At 35.2% G+C, this 15855-nt stretch overlaps 1 pseudogene; it reads right to left on the bottom strand.

Annotated features, from left to right (window-relative positions):
• Positions 1-684: 684 nt before the first annotated feature.
• LOC103235629 (heterogeneous nuclear ribonucleoproteins A2/B1 pseudogene) lies at positions 685-2261 on the bottom strand (annotated as a pseudogene).
• Between the last annotated feature and the right edge of the window lie 13594 nt (positions 2262-15855).

Genomic DNA, 15855 nt, shown 5'->3' with positions numbered 1-15855 from the left:
ACTGTGGCAGTTTATAGTCATTTCCAGAACTCATTTGTTTTCTGCGGTGGCCAGATTGGAAAATGAAGTAGAGATATAATGCAGACAAGCAGGATGCATCTTTTAGATCTTTACTGACGGCACTAATCTATACCATCTTCCTAAGGATGAAATATTATTTTTATATATTATCTTTCCTGAAGTGTTGGGGAAGGGTCAGAGGTTTTCTTTTGCCTTTAATCATTGTAATAGGTCTTACCTAACAATCTAAGATCTCAGTGGCAAGGGGGGCCATATTTTTTTTTTCCTTTAGAATTATTTTATTAAATCATAAATGTACAACAGCTTCTTAACTCTACATACGCACTTAAATTTTTTAAAGGAAAGCCGGGCGCGGTGGCTCACGCCTGTAATCCTAGCACTTTGGGAGGCCGAGGCGGGCGGATCACAAGGTCAGGAGATCAAGACCACGGTGAAACCCTGTCTCTACTAAAAAATACAAAAAATGAGCCGGGCGCAGTGGCGGGCGCCTGTAGTCCCAGCTACTCGGGAGGCTGAGGCAGGAGAATGGCGTGAACCCGGGAGGCGGAGCTTTCAGTGAGCCAGGATCGCGCCACTGCACTCCAGCTTGGGCGACAGAGCGAGACTCCGTCTCAAAAACAAAAACAAACAAACAAAAAAACACAAATTTTTAAAGGAAAAACGTTATGTCTTATTACACCATGATCCTGGCTAATAGCTTTTCAAAACTTTGAGAAAAACCTTAAAAAAGGTTTCACATGTCACCTGAAACTTACAAATTTAACATTATCAAAGAAGGAATGCTTCTACACTCTTACAAAGACCACTAGAAAGAAACAACAATTAAAAAGCTAAGAAACTGTCTCAAAGGCATTTTTTTTTTTACAATCCTTCCTCCACAGTAAGGTAATGTTATTAAATAATCCAATCCATTCACAAAATGGCTCTCTGCATCTGCTCTGGTGTCTTCTGCCATATCACTGCATATTTATGCATGACTGAGATAAGAGTTTCCTTAACATTGTTATTTCGATAACCTGAAGCTGTTCTGTTACCTCTGGGCTCTCATCCTCTCCTATGTATACAGTGAAGCCCATGGCAAATAGGAAGAAGCTCAGTATCGGCTCCTCCCACCATAACACCCACTTCCTCCACTGCCTCCTGGACCATAGTTTCCTCCACCATATGGTCCCCCCATGTTCCTGCTACCACCAAAGTTTCCACTCTTCATTGGACCATAGTTAGAAGGTTGCTGGTTATAATTTCCAAAATCATTGTAATTTCCACTTCCATAATTTCCTCCTCCATAGTTGTCATAACCACCTCGGTAACCCCCACCCTGGTTGCCATATCCAGGTCCTCCACCACCATATCCTCCTCTTCCTCCTCCATAACCGGGGCTACCTCCAAAATTGCCACCTCCAGGCCCTCCTCCATACCCATTATAGCCATCCCCAAATCCACGTCCACTGCCATATCCATCAGATCCTCCTCTGAAGTTACTTCCTGGTCCTGGTCCGAAATTTCCGCCGCCACCACGCGAATCCCTGAAGCCGAAGTTGCCTCCTCTTCCACTCCTAGAACTCTGAACTTCTTGCATTTCTTGTCTAGACAAAGCCTTTCTTACTTCTGCATTATGACCATTGATGGTCTGGTATTTCTGCAATACGATTTTATCCACAGGATCATGGTCATCAAAAGTAACAAAGCCAAAGCCTCTTTTCTTTCCAGACTGTCTATCAGTAATTATCTCAATGGTATCAATTTTTCCATATTCCTCAAGGTAATCTCTAAGGTGATGTTCCTCAGTATCTTCTTTAATTCCGCCAACAAACAGCTTCTTCACAGTTACATGAGCCCCTGGTTTTCCAGATTCCTCTCTTGCTACAGCACGTTTTGGCTCAACTACTGTCCCATCAATTGAATGAGGTCTTGCAGCCATGGCAGCATCAACCTCAGCCATGGATGAGAAAGTTACAAAACCAAATCCTCTTAATCTTTTGCTTGCAGGATCCCTCATTACCACACAGTCTGTAAGCTTTCCCCATTGTTCGTAATAGTTCCTCAAACTTTCTTCTGTGGTTTCAAAGCTTAAGCCACCAATAAAGAGCTTACGGAACTGTTCCTTTTCTCTCTCCATCGCGGACTCAGTCGCTTCAGCCGGATTTCCCGCAGCCGAGCGAGATGAAAGAGATCTCCGCGGACGAACAGGAACCGGACTCGTCCTGGCGCTGTAGTGAGAACTGCCGCTGCTCGAGAAATAACACCGCTAGGAGTACCTCCCCACGGGACCCGGCGCTGCTGCTACTGGGGGGGGGGGGGGGGGCATATTTTAATTGCTATATATACCCTATATATATGTTATATATAGTAGGACTTCAGCCGGTACTTTATTTATGACTTTTTCCTTGTAAGTTTCCACTTATAACAAGGGAGCTATTATTGTTGGTCTCTTAGTATGAAAGTAAATTTATTCCTTGAGTCTTGAGTGTAATAGTTCTTGAAATAACTGCATATTCTTTTTTTCCCCTAAGACTGGAAGAATCATCACAATATATACTTCCCATGGCATTGAAGGGTCTTTCCTCATCATGACGCAGCCACTTCTTTAATCAGTGAGTTCCAGATCTGAAATCTAGTTGACATTTGGGATCGAACAAGGAATTCTGGCTTTGGGCCGAAGTGAATATTCTCAGCTTCTGTAGGTTCCTATTCGAATGGCTAAATCCAAGACTTGATATAGCTATTTTTCCATGAACCACCAGTGAAAATCTCTGGCCAAGTCCTTCATTAATTATAATTGTATCATTTATGTACATTGTGGGTAGAGAAAAATATGAAATGCATATTGTGGCTTAATTTCTTTGCTTTGGTGTAGGTGCCCATCATTTTCTCTGGCAAGTGAAATTCAGTCTCCTCAGCTTGTCTATGAAATCAATGACTTCTTGTCCATGGTTACTGTTAAACTATACAATGCAAACTTGTGTACTAATATAGCATAAAGGGGTGAAAAGTGTGATGTGAAAGGAAAAATACAGATAGTTTGATATTATAGCATATATTAAAAGAAAAGAAGGCTAAGCATTTTGGCTCACACAATTTGGGAGGCCAAGGTGGGAAGATCACAAGGTCAGGAGATCGAGAACATCCTGGCCAACATGGTGAAACTCTGTATCCACTAAAATATAAAAAATTAGCCTGGCGTGGAGGTGGGCACCTTTAGTCCCAGCTCCTCAGGAGGCTGAGGCAGGAGAATCACTTGAACCCGGGAAGTGGAGGTTGCAGTGAGCTGAGATCGTACCACTGCACTCCAGCCTGGTGACAGAGCAAGGCTCTGTCTCAATAAAAAAGGAAAAAAAAAAAAAGTAGAAATTGTAGATTTCAGAGCATGTCTTTAGGAAAGTAGCCAGAAGGGGAGAAGTGTGGTGTGAAATCTAGCACACATTAAGCACTATGATGGAAGGGCATTGAACCATTTTGCATGAAATCAGGAAGATTTAGAAAGTACATGACAATTGTCTTCCAATGTCTGCATTGTCTTCCAATTTCTGCAAGTTGTCCATGTGTAACATTTGTGCAGGGATTTCCAGTTTACTTTGAAGTGATCTTCATGAATTTGCTGATTATTTGATACCTATATTATCGTAAAATTATACCAAAAATGCCTAGAAAGTATGTCTGCAAATCTTCAGTTGTGAAAATTAACATCATCAAAATTAAACTGAAATTTGTGAAAATCTTAGGGTTATGAAGAAAAGTTATTGCATAAATGCCAAGAAGTTAATACATGTACATGTTTTGATAAAATGGAAACTATTATATTAATTTGTTTTCATATTCAATGTTATCTAAGGATCACAAAATATTTGATAAGTTAATGAATTCAATTGTTTTCAATGTGTGAATAAAATACAAGTTCCAGGGAGTTCAAATAATTCACTTTAAGTAGAGCTGACTAAGATTATAATCTTAATTCAAAGTATATCTAAACTTCCCAATTTAAGTCATTTGTTATATTAAGTATAGTTATAGAATTATATTAATTACAAATTAAATAAACTATTATGAATAGTAATAATAACTACGTTTTCTTTTACTAATCAAAGTACATTATTTCCTTTAGTCTTTGAAAAAGCACATGTATAAATATAAAAGGCATGTCTTGCTATGAATAATTTACAATGACAAATAAGAGGAATATTAGTGGTAGGTGAGTCCCCTGAGGTTACCTGTCCCGTAAAAGGACCAGGCAGAAAAGGATCTTCTAGTGTGGATCTTTTTTCACTATTTTGTATTTATATAAGTCATATGGTATTCAGAAGATTAAAGGTGGCTATTTTCATTTTATCTCCCATATCCACCTATAAGTAATTGGAAATCAGTTAATGTTTGTTGGACTCAAATAGTGGATAATGAACTACATAACCAGAAATACAGGTATTTTTTGTTCAATGAGATTATACTAAGTGACTCTGGAGTTGGAGGGTTTGAGTTTAAATCCAGCCTCCTCCTTCTTAATAAATGTGTGAACTTGGTCATGTTTCCCAAACTCTAGGTCTCAATTTCTACATCTATAAACTAAAAGTAATAATAATGCCTACTTCGTAGGATAATATCCCACTTATAGCAGAGGAGCCATCATAGTTGGCTATGAATTCTATAATTTCAATGGAAATTAATTGAATTAACATATGTAAAGTGCCGAAAATATCATCTGGCACCAATAAGACCTCAGTAAACATTAGCTGCTATTATTATTGTTGTCGTAATTATTATTACGTTGGATTATTTTCACCATGGAATTATAATGCTTAGCTGCTGTCAAGAAAGAGTTCTCCAAGACCACCTCTCTGAAGATCACTTAAGATGGCATAATCATTAGGTATACAAGTGTTTACAGAAGCTGGTATAATTTACATGTGAGAAAACTAAGACCCCAAAAAGTTACAGACCTTCCCAATGATAATATTCCATGATGGTATGTGCTCTCGTCACCGTTTCTTACAGGAAAGTTGTCTCAGAAAGTGTAATATGAAATTCGTTTTACGTAAGTCAAGATAACAGAAGTTGGCCGGGAGCGGTGGCTCACACCTGTAATCCCAGCACATTGGGAGACGAGGCGGAAAGTCAAAAGATCGAGACCATCCTGGCTAACACGGTAAAACCCCATCTCTACTAAAAATACAAAAAATTAGCCGGGCGTGGTGACGGGCGCCTGTAGTCCCAGCTACTTGGGAGGCTGACAGAATGGCGTAAACCCGGGAGACGGAGCTTTCAGTGAGCCGGGATCGCGACACTGTACTCTAGCCTGGGTGACAGAGCAAGACTCTATCTCAAAAATAAACAAATAAATAAATAAATAATAGAGAAGTTTTGCCTTTATTTATATTTGTTATGAAAGTAATTAACATTTTTAAAAATGCTGCTTCTTAAAAGTGTACGATTGTATTTTTTTAACATTTACCCAGGCACATTTGTATAGATGAGATACAATTGTGCTTTTTAGGTCAAAATACAATCATAAATTATTGGCTTAGTTCAATAAGCAGCAATAGTTTAATTCATGAAAAAATACGTGTAATATTTAGCTTGGATTTTCTGAGTAGCCACTCTCCACTAATATATTTAATGCTCTAGAAAAGATCTTTAATTCCTGATATCAGAAAACTTATAATAAGGCATGATCTAAGAACCGTAGCAGACAAAGAAACATTATTATAGTTATTATCAACTTAATAATAATTGAAGTGAGTTTCAGAGATTTGAGTGTCTTTTCTTAATTAACTCCTTGATTTGCAATGAAATTTGATTTGCTTAATAAGGATATAAAAATTATTTTATGACCCAATGCTGGTAATATGAATAATGGTGAATTGAATGTTTAAATTGAGTTTAAATCTGTATTATGAGCACATTATGTAAATGTGTTAAAAGTCTTAGATTTATTTTTTAAATGAAATGGGCATAGAATAAGAAATTGCATAAATGAATGTACATTGTATTCATTTTAAGAATTTCATCACTCTTTTTAATATGCTTAAATGACTCAAATATAATATCTTTTCTTTAGGCTTCTATACATTTGTTCAGTTTAAAGTTGTTTTTTGAAAATTTTTTCAATGTTTGAAAATGTACCATGAAAATTAATTAAGTTAACTTATATAAAAAAATTTACTCCCATGACATGTAAGATCATTTGCTTTGTGCATTCTCAAGAATACTTAGTGTGCAAAAGTTCTTCATCCCAATAGATAGGGCTAAAAGAGTGAATGCTTAAATCAGAAGTTTGTGTTACTCCAAAATGGAGAGGTTTTAATTCAAATACAAGAAAAATCTCACTGACTTATATTTCATATATGAACATCTGGTTGCCAATTGTGCCCACTCAGGTTTACTTATCTTTTAAGTTGCTTCCTTGGAAAGATCATAGTAATTTAATTGAATGCAGATTACACTTTCAGGGTCAGAAACCTTAGGAATGAAGAGCATATTTCTTGATGAATTTAAATAGTTTACACATCCTTTCACAGCACTAGACAAAGCAAAGTGTCATAACTAAACAGGTTCTTATACAAGATGGCACACCAACTGCAGCTCTGTCATACTTGAAACAACGTTGTCTCCAGTTCTTTGATCCACAAATATTAAAATATTTCATTTATAAAGCTGCCTGTTGCAAATACCAGTGAAGACTTTTCATATGTATAGTTCCTGTACCTCAGGAGACATAACCTTCTGAACATAAGAGAGAAAGACTCACTTTTGATTTTCCTTTTTTTTTTTTTTTTTTTTTTTGTCCATTGTAAATGAGCTGGACTGTCTTTTGATGTAACTCTGAAAAGTGCTCCAGGATGTGAACTCTTCCAACTCTTTCCAATTGCAACTAGATTGTCATTTTGACTAGTGGGAAAATGTTCTGTTAGCAGAACTTTAAGAACATAAAGAAGTGTGAAGTTTGTGGAGTATTTTTAAATGTAAATATATTTCCATTTAGATGGAAACACAATATGAAAATACTACCCTCAAATTCCAGAATTTATCAGCTTCTCAAATAACAGAACAAATGCAATAGCCTTGCAGTGTGTGTGTGTGTGTGTGTGTGTGTGTGTGTGTGTGTTTGTAATAGTTATCTGGCAATGTTAAATGGAATTTGTTTTCTAATATACACCTAATGAGTTGCTAAGCAGTTCCTCTATTGTGGATTCTACCTTTTACTTTCAATAGAAATGTCTTAGTATATCATAATTTATATGTATTTTACAGAATATTTTTCTCACTTCCTGAAAAAGAAATACAGAAAACTATTTTTTAGTGTTAAGGCTCCAGTTAATATTTATCTGACATAGGCACTCCATAACTTTACAGCATTCTTCAAGTGTAATACCTCCTTATGGCAGATATTTCATTCTAAAGCTCACAGTAACCTTTTCGTAATAGTTGTTTCCTTAACTAGAGTTTAAGTCTTTCACCTACTCCACTTTCACTTTCAATCAAACAAAAGAAAGGTTTTTTTTTCCTATTTTCTCTCATTTTTACCCAAATATCACAAAGGTTGATCTTTGGGGAACAAAAATATTTGTTTGTTTTCCTAATTTTGCATTTTAATTTCAATGCGAATCTCAATCGATACACACACAAACACATATCCATTACATGCTGCCTGTTTCTTTGTATGTCTGTGTGTGTATAGTTGGATTGTCTACATCAGCACTTTACTTCAGTCAGTATCATGTTGTTATAGTATCTTTCTTGCATCTTTACTTATAACTACTTTAGCAATAGATACTAGTCTAACTACAAAAAGTTACTGTCCAAGGAACAGAAACAGGAACTACTGTATGATGCATTTATATCAGCTAATGGCCAAATTATGCCACGACTGCAAAATGAAGGCATCTCAGTAATCTGAATACATGAGGTGAGAGAAGATTTAAGTTATCTCAAGACACATGGTTAAGGAGACGTGCAGAATTTAAAGAAAATCCTGCTATAGTATATCATACATTATTTATTTTATAAACAATTCTATTTGTAAACATCATCTATTCTTAATTTAAGTAGAATTGAGTATTTTTGTGTTTTGTTTTACTAAATTGCCTTTTTGATTATTATACATCAACTATGAGTTTATACCTAATTTCATTATTTTACATGTTTAAATGACATTATGCTAAAAATAAATCAGCAATCAGTAGCATATGAAAATAATTTTGCCCATTCAAGTGGAATTTTTTCTGTTACTTAAGGTTGAACAACACTATTCCAAGGCATCAATGTATTTACTAGGGAAGTAAAAAAATATTGTAACTTTCCCATTTTATGAATAATAAAATTTCCCATGATTTAGGTTTCATATTCAACTGCATCCATTTTTAAAAATATTTCCTTTCTTCTAGGTAGTTAGATTGCACCTTTATACAGTATCATCAGTATTCTAGAGAGAAGAAAACATTTCAGAATGCAGTGTTCAGGTTCCTTTGTTGGTATTTAATGCTGAATATCCATATAAGCCTTTGGCAGAGGTAGCAGAATGGTTAATGTCATCAGAAGACTTTTTATTTCTTTAAATAAGTTGAATAAATTCTTTGGGAGCATTTTATTTCTTGTATGAAGTAAGCTGTTTTGGTTTGCCGATTATTGATATAATAAATTCAGTAGTAAAGGCGATTTCTCCAGACGATCTCCTTTATTGTCTGTCCCAGTTCTCATTTTAGCATATGGAAAATATCATCATCCTGTAGAGTTGGAATCCTCAAGGCTATTTAAAACATAGAGACTTCCTATTACTATAAATATATTCATTTGATATTGCTTGTTCAAACGTTTCTGTGCTTTACTGGATGCCACTTGGTTTATGATTTCTATTCGGCCATTTTTAAGTGGAAATATCTACTGCTGTATGACAAAAACCATACAGCCTTCTTGTACTATTCACTTTAAACCCTATATAATAACAAGCTCTAAGAGAGCCATCAATGGACCTTGCCTCTTGGTATTCACATACTTGCATAGGTCCCTCTCATGATGAATTGAGCTGAGTTGAATAACCAATAGAATATTGCAGAAACGATGGGTATGACTTTAGAAGGTGTGTCAGCAAAGGTGTCACGGCTCCCATCTTGTGCTCTAGGATATCTTTTTCTGGTATGTGGGTGTTTTGAAGATACCCAAGGAATCCTATGGACAGACTTATATGGTAAGAAATTAAGGCATTCTGTCAACAGTCATGTGAATGAGCCATTTTGGAAGTAGATACTCCAACCTCAATCATGCGTTCTAGTGATTTCAGCCCCAACCCACACCTTAACCACAAAATTGTGAGACCATAACATTTCAAGGATGGCCTCAAAATGTAACAGCCCATTCACAAATGTTTTACATTTAACCACAATTAGAGGTAGGAATTTGGTGAAGAGTCTACCACTTTTCATAAAAAAATTCATAAAGGGCCCCAATAATATAGTAGCAAATCACTACTTTTGGAGAAAAGTAAAATGAGAAGTTTTCTTTCTTTCACTCATCTTTTTACTTTTATTACCCAGTAACCTAAGCTAGCTAAAAGATTCAACATTCACAGGAATGTACATGAATTTCTTGTCTTTTATAACTCTTTTATCTCCCTATCTCTTTCTCTTTATTTTCCTTTTGTTTTGTTTTTTTTTTTTTTTTTTTTTTTTGGATATCCAATTTTTAAGTTCAGGGGTACATGTGCAGGATGTGCAGTTTGTTCCATAGATAAATGTGTGCCATGGTGGTTTGCTGCACAGATCATCCCATCACCTAGGTATTAAGACCGGCATCCATTAACTATTCTTCTTCATGCTCTTCCTCCTCCCATCCCGCACTTTCTCATGGGCCCCAGTGTGTGATGTTCACTGACATGTGTCCCTGTGTTCTCATTATTCAGATTCCACTTATAAGTGAGAACATGTGGTATTCGATTTTCTGTTTCTGCGTTCATTTACTGAGGATAATGGCTTCCAGCTTCATTCATGTCCCTTGCAAAGAACATGATCTCGTTTATTTTTATGGCTGCATAATATTCCATGGTGTATATGTACTATGTTTTCTTTATCCAGTCTATCATTAGTGGGCATTTAGGTTGATTTCATGTCTTGATTATTGTGAACAGTGCTGCTGAACATACATATGCATGTATATTTATGATAGAATAATTTCTATTCCTTTGAGTATATACCCTGTAATGAGATTGCTGAGTCAAATGGTTTTTCTCCCTTTAGATCTCTGAGGAATTGCCGCACTGTCCTCCAGAATGGTTGAACTAATTTACACTCACTAACAGTGTTAAAGCACTTATTTTTCTCCACAACCTCACCAGAATCTGTTGTTTTTTGACTTTTTAGTAATAGACATTCTGGCTGGTGTGAGATGGTATCTCTTTGTGGTTTTTATCTGCATTTCTCTAATTATCAGTGATGTTGAGCTTTTTTTTTCATATTTTTTTGGTCACATGAATGTCTTCTTTTGAGAAGTGTCTGTTCATATCTTTTGCCCAGTTTTTAATGGGCTTGTTTTTTTCTTTTCTTGTAAATTTAAGTTTCTTATAATGATGGATATTAGACCTTTGTCAGATGCATAGTTTGCAAAACTTTCCTCTCAATCTGTAGGTTGTCTATTTACTTTGTTGATCGTTTCTTTTGCTATGCAGAAGCTCTTTAGTTTAATTAGACCCCATTAGTCAATTTTTGCTTTTGTTGCAATTGCTTTTGGCATTTTTGTTATCAAATCTTTGTCTGTGCCTACATTCTGATTGTATTATCTAGGTTTTCTTCTAGGGATTTTAGAGTTTTGGGTTTTACATTTAAGTTTTCTTATGTTGCTTTTGTATATGGTGTAAAGAAAGGGTTCGGTTTTAATTTTCTGCATATGGCTAGCCAGTTATCTCAGCAGCACTTATTAAATGGGGAATTCTTTCCCCATTGCTTGTTTTTGTCAGGTTTGTTGAAGATAAGATGATTGTAGGTGTGCAGTCTTATTTCTCGATGCTCTATTTTGTTCCATTGGTCTATGCGTCTATTTTTGTACCAGTATCATGCTGTTTTAATTACTGTAGCCTTGTAGTATACTTTGAAAGTTGGGTAGTGTGATACCTCCAGCTTTGTTCATTTGGCTTAGGATTGTCTTGGCTGGCTATTCAGGCCCTTTTTTGTTTTAATGTGAATTTTAAAATAGTTTTGTTTCCAATTCTCTGAAGAATGTAAATGGTAGTTTAGTGGAAACAGCATTGAGTCAATAAATTGGTTTGGGCAGTATGGGCAATTTAACAATATTGAGTCTTTCTATTCATGAGCCTGAAATATTTTTCCACTTGTTTGTGTCATCTCTGATTTCTCTGAGCAGTAGTTTGCAGTTCTCCTTGAAGAGGTCTTTCACTTCTTTTGTTAACTGTATTCTTAGGTATTCTTTTTGTGGCAATTGTGAATGGATTCTGTTTATTTTTCTTATTGTCTTTCAAGAAGCTAACTTCAAAAGTTAAAAGCATGGGTTTGGAAGTTAGACAGACCTGCTTTAACTCCTGCTTATCCCCCACTAACTAACTTATGGCCTTGGGCCAATTATTTGACCTCTTCATATGCTGAATCCTAATTTTGATAATTGTGACATAATAATTTTCTTAATTATTGTGTACATTAAGTATAACAATTCACTTGAAATCCTTATTGTAAACATTTGATAAATGCTAAAAATCTTTAATTTGTTCTGTACCCCTTTTTATTGTGATGCCATTAATAACGTAAATGATGAGCTAATGGGTGCAGCATGCCAACATGGCACATGTATGCATATGTAACAAACCTGCACGTTGTGCACATGTACCCTAGAATTTAAAGCATAATAATAAAAAAGAAAAAAACATAACCATGAGTATAAAAAAAAATGCACATTTTAGACCTCCAACTCAGGGAGTATTATGGACCAAGAGCCCCAGGTGCTGTGCTCTAAAACCAACAGCCATGGCATGCTTCCAGCAGTCTCCTCCCAACCAGGGTTGAGGGTAGTTGTATACTAAGGCTTTCCTGAGACACATAGGTGTCTTTTGAAAGCTGACTTGGTCTTAAGGTTTCCAGATACCCTGCCAAGTCTTTCTTAGACTGCGTGACAATCTAGTGTGCTTTCTCCACCCTCCTCTTTCTCTCTTCCTGTGTCTGGGGTAGAACTGCATTGTGATCTGGTGCCTCTATCAGCCTCCCCATACTTTTTCACACAGTCACCCTATAAAAATATACACAACTCTAGTTTCAGTTTGGTGTGTGATTATTAGAGAACTCAGACTTTATATAAGCATATATCTTCAGAACACCTAACCCTTTGCCATCAACTCCCCTTGTGCTGCTAACATACATGCAACCTACACTCAGCCTTGGCTACATTTTGCTACCCCACTTCCCTCTCCTGAAGTATCTTGCCAATAAAGTCCTGGAATCAATAAGTAGGATGGACTCAGGAATGATATATGCAATTCAAGGGATTCTTCTCAAGAGCTAGATTAGCTTGCCAACAATATTGCCCTCTATCAAATTCATAATAAATGAATGAGAAACTCAGCTCTGTTTAATCTGTAGTAGAGAACAAAACTCTTGAAAATTTTTGATGAGTAAAAGTATAGAACACATGCCAAATCCACTGGGTATCAATTGATTCAAAGTTTTACATGCATTTCACCAAGATGTCATTCAGTTTGTAGTACTTGACAAAAATTTCCTGTGCTATCTTTAGAGAGGTCTATGTGTATAAGAAAATTTACCTCAATTTTTAAAGCAGAGATTAGTCCTTTTGTGCCTTAAACTTAGAAGAAGAACCTCCAAATGAAAAGGAGACATTCAACATTTATCAGTCCAGTAGTTTCCAGAGTGAAGCATCTCTCTTTGGAGTTCTCACACTTTGATTCCTGGTACTCCAGCATGGAGGCACCTCAGGAGTACATCACTTTCATTTTATAGTTTTGATATAGATGTTTCCCAATTCTAATCTTCAATTTTAGCTCAACATAAGCAGCCCAGAAATATAAATGAATATCTTAATAAATACCAAGAAACAACAAATAGCAATAAAATAGAATAAAATGCTTTAGAGTACCTTAAACAGGACAAGTTTCTTGTGCTAGCACAGAGTTTGTTCTCAGGGCTGAAAGTGACTGCTCCATTTGCAATAAGTTTGTTGGTGCCTTGAAGAGCTGATACAACTTTGTAGGTATATTTGAAGGTTTCTTTTTGCCTACCTTCTGTCCCATCTGTCTGCTTTCTTATTTCTTTATGATTTTGTGGTAAAGGTTCATGAAATAGATTACCTGAATGTGGCCCAACCAGGATCCTAAAAGTCCTCTTTTCCAGGTAATTTGTACACAATTGATGTTCTCACTGCTTTACGTGAGGACCCTGTTGCTACAGCAAGTGATGTAACTTGAAATCAATTTTCAGTTCAATATTACAGCACTATTATAATACATCAAAGCATTCATATCATGGGAATCAAAAAATAAACAAACAGTAGATTGTGACTCTCTAAAGGAAGCAAAATGCTGCATCCCTCACAGTGCCTTCAATTTATTTGAAGCTCAGTGTAATTTTGAGAATGAAGTGTTTAATCTTTTTATAAACTTTTCAAACAATGGATGCCTGAAAGGTTCAATAGTGCCCTGTGTATTCTCTGAACTGCTGGCCCAGGCGTTAATTGGCAAAGTAACTCAGCACCAACCTCTGCTCAGCGTCTAAAAATGCAGTGCAGGGACCTTTTCCTTTCTTTCTCTCTGCATGCCCCAATCTGAAAAGACCAAGCATTAAATGAAACTAGTAAATCAGATTAGAAATACAAAGACATACAGTAATCTCAGATCTCAGTTTGAAATCAGCTTCTCTAAAAATGCTATTTTCATGTATACTTTCTTTTTTATATCTCAATGGTGACTCAAACTCAGAGGTAAATATTAAAGACAATAAGAACTAAGACAAATATGCTAAGATAAATAACGTAAGCAAAAAAAGCAGTTTATACTTGACAAAAGTCATATGGACAATACATTCATGAGATGCATGCATTAAACTGGTAATCAAAACATGAAAAATAAATTAGATGCCAGTTTTCTCCTCACAAAATGACAACTAAAATTATTCACAGTAGTCCAAAGATTAGGAAAGGAAGTGTCCTCATTCATCGATAACGAGGATTATGAGTAGTTGTATATATTTTTCAGGATAATTTGTTTAAATAAAAAGCCAATCCATGAGCCCTTTCTTCTGTCTTTCCATTTCATTTAAATGATGCCAATAGAGGTGGCAACTATCAGCTATCTAGCCTCATTCTTGCCCTCAGACACCTCATGAAATCTAAAATTATAGATAGATAGACAATAGATAGAGAGATAGATAACCCCAAAGTCAATTTGGCATGAGTCTCTTTGATATGAGAAAACAAGGAAAACTTGCAGGAAAAAAAAAAAAAAAAAAAAAAAAAAAAAAAAAAAAAAAAAAAAAAAAAAAAAAAAACAGGTACAGATAATTAGATATAGAGTGAACTCAAGAGCCAATTTTTTTAATGGAAGAGAGATAGAGCCTGGTAGCTGTCAGAGAGTTTGATAAGCATAAAATCTTAGTGTAGTGAAATTGCTAGAATTTTTCTTCTAAGAACCAAAAAGTTATGGAAAGACCAATCCAACTCTCTCTCATTATCATGAATTTTAATGCTAGACTGCAGGGAAAAGGAAATGAATAGACTATCTCCTTTTTTATTTTTTTAATTCTTAAACAAAGAAGAATTGGAACTCAAAAGCCACAATATTATGTATATACCCTTTGAACTGATAATCCTGTTGCTGGGAGTCGACCATAAGAAAGTAGTCATGTCTTTGTTCAGTGAATAAGCTGTAATCACTATATGAAATTTTAAATATTAAGAAACTGAAAAGAGCCAACATTTCCAAATCCAGAGTCATCATTAAATTCAATCATTACTTTATTCATTAAACAATTATTCAACACGTGGCTCATATGCCAAGCACTTTTGATGTTCATGTCAGTGAACAAGACAGACAAAAATTCCTTCCTTCATGCTAAATTTAAATTTGAATTATTGTTCCATAAGGAATATTGGATATGCAGAAATTAAAATGTATTTTTTAAACTAATGAGATGAAATTTACAACTTGGAAAATAATATGTGTATGTATGTGTGCAAAAGAAACATATAACATATTAAATCATCGCATCTACTGTAGATTCACAAGTGATTTTTAAAATAGATTTTTCTAGTGTGCACAGAATAAGTCCCATTACTTTTAAATAAGACTTAATTCTCCTAAATAAGACTTTTCTCCTATGCTTAAATTTATCATGATGAATAGAATTGTATATATTTAATAATTTTTACAGATGGATAATAAAATAGATAACACAATATGTTTGAGGAAAAGACACACATACACACGCACATTGTTCCATCATATTTTTGGTAGATGGAAAGGTGACTTTTTCTTCTTTGCTTTCTATTCACACACACATATAATGTGAAGTCCTTCACAGAGGAACAATAGAATATTACAAAGGAATAACGATGGTCCTTTTATGTATAAGGTTTATAAAATATTCATATAATTTGACAAAAATTTCTTCCTTTGTATTTGGCATACCTGAAATAGGAAACAGCACAGTGCAATGACTGATGGTTAAGAATTTGTCATGTGCCTTCACATACTGGTTGTACCGTTTCTTGGTAGTAAGATATGGGACAGTCTTTACCTCTCCATGTTCACCTGCTATACCCATAAAATAGGGATCATAAGTATTTTTAGATATTATATTATAAAATATTCAAATTTAACAATGTACTTGGCACGTATTA

This window comes from Chlorocebus sabaeus, chromosome 7 (genome assembly GCF_047675955.1).
Source record: "Chlorocebus sabaeus isolate Y175 chromosome 7, mChlSab1.0.hap1, whole genome shotgun sequence".
Lineage (NCBI taxonomy): Eukaryota > Metazoa > Chordata > Mammalia > Primates > Cercopithecidae > Chlorocebus > Chlorocebus sabaeus.
This window is presented reverse-complemented; position numbering and strand designations above follow the sequence as displayed.